We start from the raw sequence: 6211 nt of genomic DNA, 5'->3' as shown, positions 1-6211 counted from the left end.
TGGAGTCTCACTCTGTCACCCAGGCTGGAGTGCAGTGGCACGGTCTCGGCTCACTGCAACCTCCACCTCCCAGGTTCAAGCAATTCTCCTGCCTCAGCCTCCCCAGTAGCTGGGATTACAGACGCCGGCCACCACACCCAGCTAATTTTTGTATTTTTAGTAGAGACGGGTTTTCTCCATGTTGGTCAGGCTGGTCTCTAACTCCCAACCTCAGGTGATCTGCCCGCCTTGGCCTCTCAAAGTGCTGGGATTACAGGCGTGAGCCACCACGCTCGGCCTGATTTTTTGATGTTTAATGGAACCAGAACTGGCAGTCCATTCTGTTTATGGACCCATGCACACAGCAGGAGGGAGAGGCGCCAGAGGCCCTGGACTCCGGGAACACCGCCTGCTTCATCACCTCCAGAAGGTCCACCACAGCCAGCCCTGGGCCTTCTGCCCCTTTCACTCTAAGATCTCCTCAGGGCTAATCTTCACCAGCCCCTTCCACCCTCTCAGGAGGCAGGGACCAGGCTGGGGGTGGCCTTTGCAGCCCCTGAGAATGAATACTGTCCTGCATATACAATCCAGTAGCCATAAGAGGCAGAGGCAGATACTGAAGTTTAGAGAGGGCCAGAGGCGGAGCCACAACTTAAGCCACCCTGTCTCCAGGCCGGTCTATACCACTGGGCTCCCTCTCTAGACCTTCAGGCAGGAAAGGAAGCTAGAGGGGATATTTGCTGAGCCCCCGCCTCGAGCCCGGGCCCGACCTGGGGTGTTTGCCTCACTGGCTGCTCTAGCCAGTGTGAGAGGCTGCACCCTCATACACCCCACTGACAGATGAGAAAGGCGCTGTGGCCACCACAGGAGTGAGCAGATGGGATTTGAGCCCAGGTCACCTCGGCTTCCACACCCGACATGGAGCTTCAGGTCTGACCTGGCTTTTAGGCAGGAGCCCTGCAGGCTGCCCCCCTTCGTGGCCCCAGAGTCCAGAGAGCTGCAAGGGGAGTGGGTTTCTAGGGAGACCTGGGCAAATGAAGACACTGTCCCATGCCTCAGTTTCCCCAGCCCTCCCCACTCATAGCACGAAAAGGAACATTGAAGAGGGCCCTTCAGCCCACGTGGGTCCCCAGTTCCAGTGCTGATGTTGCAGAGAGCCTGGGGCCTGGACTCAGCCAGCCTGTGTGAACAGCTTCCTCAGCTGGGAGGAGAGACCAAGGCTGGGAAGGCCCTCCAGCCGCTGGATCTGGGGCCATGTTGGGGAGCCAGTGATGGGAGCACCCCAGGCTAGTCTGCCAGGGGCTCCCAGGTTGGGAGGACAAGGAAGGACACAGGCAGAGACAACCAGGGCCACAGTCAGGGCCATTGTGAGGAACAGGGATGGGCTGTTGCCATCATAGTGACAGAGCTGTGGTATGCTCCTGCCACTCCACATTCCAACCCAGGCTGGTCCCAGCTTTGGCTGAGGGTGGGAAAAGATGATCCTGGCTTCCAGAGACTGCCCTGGTCAGAGAAAGACATCAGCAGGACAGCCAGAGATTCCTCCTTCTCTCCATCATCACCATCTCCGTCATCATCACACCGTGATCATCACCATCATCACCATCATGGACTTCAAAGAAGTTCAAGGAATTTCCTCCTCTGGCCAGAGTGAAGCCTGTTCTATGGAAGCAGGAGGCTGGGTGGGAAGCCCTATCAAGGCTCCACTCGTGTTTGGGTTCTGGGCGGGAATCTGGGGATAGGTAAGGCGTAAAGCTTACTGCAGGAATTCTCTGCCTGGGAATTCAGCACAGCTCCTTGGAGGAGGCAGCTTGTCCTCTGAGCTTTCAGGAAGGACTGGTTGTGTGGTTCCCTGTAAGTTCTGAAAATGGGCGGGCAGTGGGGGGCGAAGCACAGCAATGTGATTGTGTTAATCCTTAGTGCTGGCCGGGCGCGGGGGCTCACGCCTGTAATCCCAGCACTTTAGGAGGCCGAGGAGGGTGGATCACCTGAAGTCAGGAGTTTGAGACCAGCCTGGCCAACATAGTAAAACTCCTTTTCTACTAAAAATACAAAATTAGCCAGAAGTGGTGGCAGGCACCTGTAATCCCAGCTACTCAGGAGTGATTGCTTGAACCTGAGAGACAGAGGTTGCAGTGAGCCGAGATCACACCATTGTATTCCAACCTGAACAACAAGAGTGAAACTCCATCTCAAAAAAACAGTAGTGCCACAAAACCTACACTTAAAAACCATCTAAAATGATAAATTTTGTATGATAGGCATTTTACTGCAATTCAAAAAAATTAATTACTTCCTGGCCAGGCACAATGGCTCATGTTTATAATTCCAGCACTTCAGGGGCCATGGTGGGAGGATTCCCTGACGCTAGGAGTTTGAGACCAGCCTGGGGAACATAGTGAGACCTCATCTCAACAAAAATTTTAAAAAATTAGCCAGGCTGGCCGGGTGCAGTGGCTCATGCCTGTAATCCCAGCACTTTGGGAGGCCGAGGCAGGCAGGTCATGAGGTCAGGAGATCAAGACCATCCTGGCCAACATGGTGAAACCCCATCTCTACTAAAAATACAAAAATTAGCTGGGCATGGTGACAGGTGCCTGTAATCCCAGCTACTTGGGAGGCTGAGGCACGAGAATCGCTTGAACCCAGGAGATGGAGGTTGCAGTGAGCTGAGATCGAGCCACTGCACTCCAGCCTGGTGACAAAGTGAGACTCCATCTAAAAAAAAAGAAAAATTAAAAAGAGGTGAGGTGCAGTGGCTCACACCTTTAATCCGAGCCCTTTGGGAGACTGAGGTGGGTGAATTGCTTGAGCCTAGGAGTGTGACACCAGGCTGGACAAGAGAGTAAGACCCTGTCTCTGCAGAAAATACAAACATCAGCTGGGTGTGGTGGTGTGTGCCTGCGGTCCCAGCTACTTGGGAGCCTGAGGTGAGAGGATTGCTTGAGCCTGGGAGGATGAGGCTGCAGTGAGCTGTGATCGCGCCACTGCACAGGCTGGGTGACAGCGAGACCCTGTCTCACAAACAACAAAAGAGAGATGAGGTCTTTCTGCCCAGGGGCCCATCATCCCGGCACCTCCCAGCCCTCCCCACGCAGTCGTGGGGGACAAGATGCCGCTCGCTCACAAGGCCCCTTGGTCACTGTGACTCAGAGGGCCTTAGAGTCTCACAGTCCCCATGCCCTGCCGCAGCTGTCATGCACCCCTGCCATCTGGGAAGGCCCTTAGCTCTGCACTCTGCTAAAAACCTCCTAGGACCCCTGTGGGCTACAAGACACAATCCAGATGCTTTGATGTGGCACTTAAGGCTCCTGGCACTAGGCCTGCTGACCTCTCCCAGCACTCCTTGCTCAGGCCCTGCACTAGCCCTGTGGCACCTGTGCCCAGCTCAAGGAGCAGGCATGGGGCAGACTTGCAGCAGCCTCTGCTTCCATCTAGACCTCCATGCCTTGCCCGTCCCTGCTCCCCTTGGCCTTCGCCCTGCCTTCCTCTAGGAATGCTCTTCCCCAGCCTGGCAGGCTGACCCTGCTCCCTCCTCTGTCTCCTGGATGGCTCGCAGGGGCATCCTCTGAAGGCCCTGTCTTGACAAAGTCCAGGCCTTCCTGGTGCCAGCATGGAGTAGGGGTTGAGCTGGAATCGGCCGAGGGGTTGGTTCATTGCAGCTTCCTGTCCAACCTCTGAACCCCATGGAGAAGGTGGGACTGGTAGGGACAACCCAACAGAGTCGGGAGCCCTGGGTTCCCGTCCTGCTCCAGCCTGGCTGTGTGAACTCAGGGAGGTGTCTCCCCTCCGTGGGCTTGGGGTACCCTTCTTGGAAATGTGGCCTCCTGGATAGCCAATCCCACAGTATGTGCTCCCTCAGAGTAGCAAAGGTGGGGACAGAGGGAATTATCAAGGCCACGACCCAAGGGTGGGGCACGGTCAGGTGACAGAGTGACAGGTGCATCGTTCCCATAGCAGAGTTACCTGGGTGCTCACACTCACTCACCACCTCCCGCCCCTAGAGCTATGCTCAGTGCTTAGCCGAGCCTGTCCTGGCCTGCCTCAGTGTCAGGGAGTGGCCACAACTTAGTCACCAGCATCACCCTCTTTGTCATCACCTTCATATTCATCCCCATCCTCCTCATCCCTGCCATCACCCCCATGCCATCAGCAACTGAAGATTCAAAGAATTTCCTTCTCTGGAGGGTGCCTCTGGTCAGTGACAAGCCTGCTCTCTGTATACAAGGTGGCCCTGACCTCCCCAGTCGTGTGAAGGAGGATAGGGACCCACTTTCCTGAGCACCTGGGGTACATCAGGTGTTGGGTTTTGTCTCCATAAACTTCAAGGCAGGAATCTTAGCCCCATCTTACAGACTGGAAGACTAGGCTTGGAGAGGTGGAGTTGCCCCATTGGGAGCTCATAGGGTGGGGCTTAAGCTGGGCTGCCCACCTGCAGCTTGCTCTTCCTTCTGCTTCTAGGCAAAAAGCAAAAATGAACGAAAATCCTGTCCTCTGAGAGCTGCCCCTTCATAGCCCCATGGGTTTGCTCTTGCTGACCCCTGCCTGGGGGTCCTCTGTGCTCTGAGGCAGCTGGGGTCAAGAGCCAGGCCCTGGAACCCCCCTGTGAGGGTTCAAGGCTAGCCATATGACCTTGAGCAAGTCACTGACCCCTGCCACCAGGATTCTCCAGCCATTGCTAAGTGGGGATATTAATAGCACCAGTCTCCCAGGGGCAGAGCGCAAAAATCATTTAGGACAGAGAGGGGTACGGGTTGACCAGGAGAAGGATCATTTCCCCACTGGGCAAACGCCACCTCCTCCCATACAGCCTTCCCAGACATCATCACAGGCAGAGCTGCCCCCTCCCTCCTCTGTAGCTTTTCTCATCCTGCAAGGCAAGAGTGAGTGGCCTCCCTGCCTCCCCCTCGCCCCTGGCTCTGCGTCTTTTATTTATTTATTTTTTTTGAGACAGAGTCTTGCTCTGTCACCCCATCTGGAGTGCAGTGGCATGATGTCGGCTCATTGCAACCTCCGTCTCCCAGATTCAAGTGATTCTCCTACCTCAGGCTCCCGAGTAGCTGGGACTACAGGCATGCACCACCGCGTCCGGCTAATTTTTTGTATTTTTAAGTAGAGACGGGGTTTCACTGTGTTAGCCAGGATGGTCTCGAACTCCTGACCTCATGATCTGCCCACCTCGGCCTCCCACAGTGTTGGGATTACAGGCATGAGCCATCATGTCCAGCCCTGCCCTGCATCTCTTGAGGGCAGCAGTCTGGGGTGTCTGGCCAGGCCTGCTCATGCCCATGGAAGGCCCTCAGATCTGCTGACGCTTGAGTGAGCAAGTCCCCATCCATTTCCCCCTCCCACTCCTGTGGGCACCTCTCACCTCCTAGGAGTGCTGAGCATCTTCTCTGACCTTCTGCTGACCCCAGCTCAGCTGAGCCTCGTGCTCCATGAGCTGAGATCTTCCAGCCCTCATCCCTACCTGCTTCAAGCATGGGATGAGGCCCCTGCTATGATCTCTGCACACCTCTGGGCCCAGCCTGGAGTCCTGACATTCCCTGCCCCCTGGCCATGTGACTTTAGGCAAGGCCCCGCACCTCTGGGAGCCCTGGGCCCCTCTGCTGTAAAAGAGGGAAGAGATTCCCCTCCCCTTGCCCTCATGGGCTGCTCTGAGGATTACAAAGAGAAGGTGGGAGCTCTTTGTAAACTGTAAAGCGTGGTGCGCTTTGGAGATCTGTCCTTGTGGGTGCTCCGTGCCGGCCGGAATGGGGTGGGGTGGTGGTTGGCTGGAGTCACCTGGGAAGCATCTCCCTTTTCTGAGAGAAGAACTAAGCTCCATGTCCCAGTGGGACGGAAGCGTGAGTCCCTCAGCCTTGGAATCAGAGGACCTGGGGTCAGTTCCACTGAATTCATTCCTACTCTGGCCCCACCCCTGCTCTGAGCTAGGACCTCTGCCAGGCACCCAGGTGAACCCACAGTCCCTGTCCCCAAAGAGCTGAGAACCTGCTGGGGAAACAGTCCTAGAAACAATATGCAGCCCGGCGCGGTGGCTCACACCTGTAACCCCAGCATTTTGGGAGGCCGAGGCAGGCGGATCAGGAGGTCAAGAGTTCAGAACCAGCCTGGCCAATATGGTGAAACCCTGCCTCTACCAAAAATACAAAAATTAGCCAGGCATGGTGGCACGCGCTTGTAGTCCCAGCTATTCTGGAGGCTGAGGCAGAAGAATCACTTGAACCTGGGA

The sequence above is a fragment of the Cebus imitator genome, unplaced genomic scaffold (genome assembly GCF_001604975.1).
Source record: "Cebus imitator isolate Cc_AM_T3 unplaced genomic scaffold, Cebus_imitator-1.0 Scaffold404, whole genome shotgun sequence".
NCBI classification, from domain to species: domain Eukaryota; kingdom Metazoa; phylum Chordata; class Mammalia; order Primates; family Cebidae; genus Cebus; species Cebus imitator.
Note: the sequence above shows the minus strand (reverse complement) of the source record.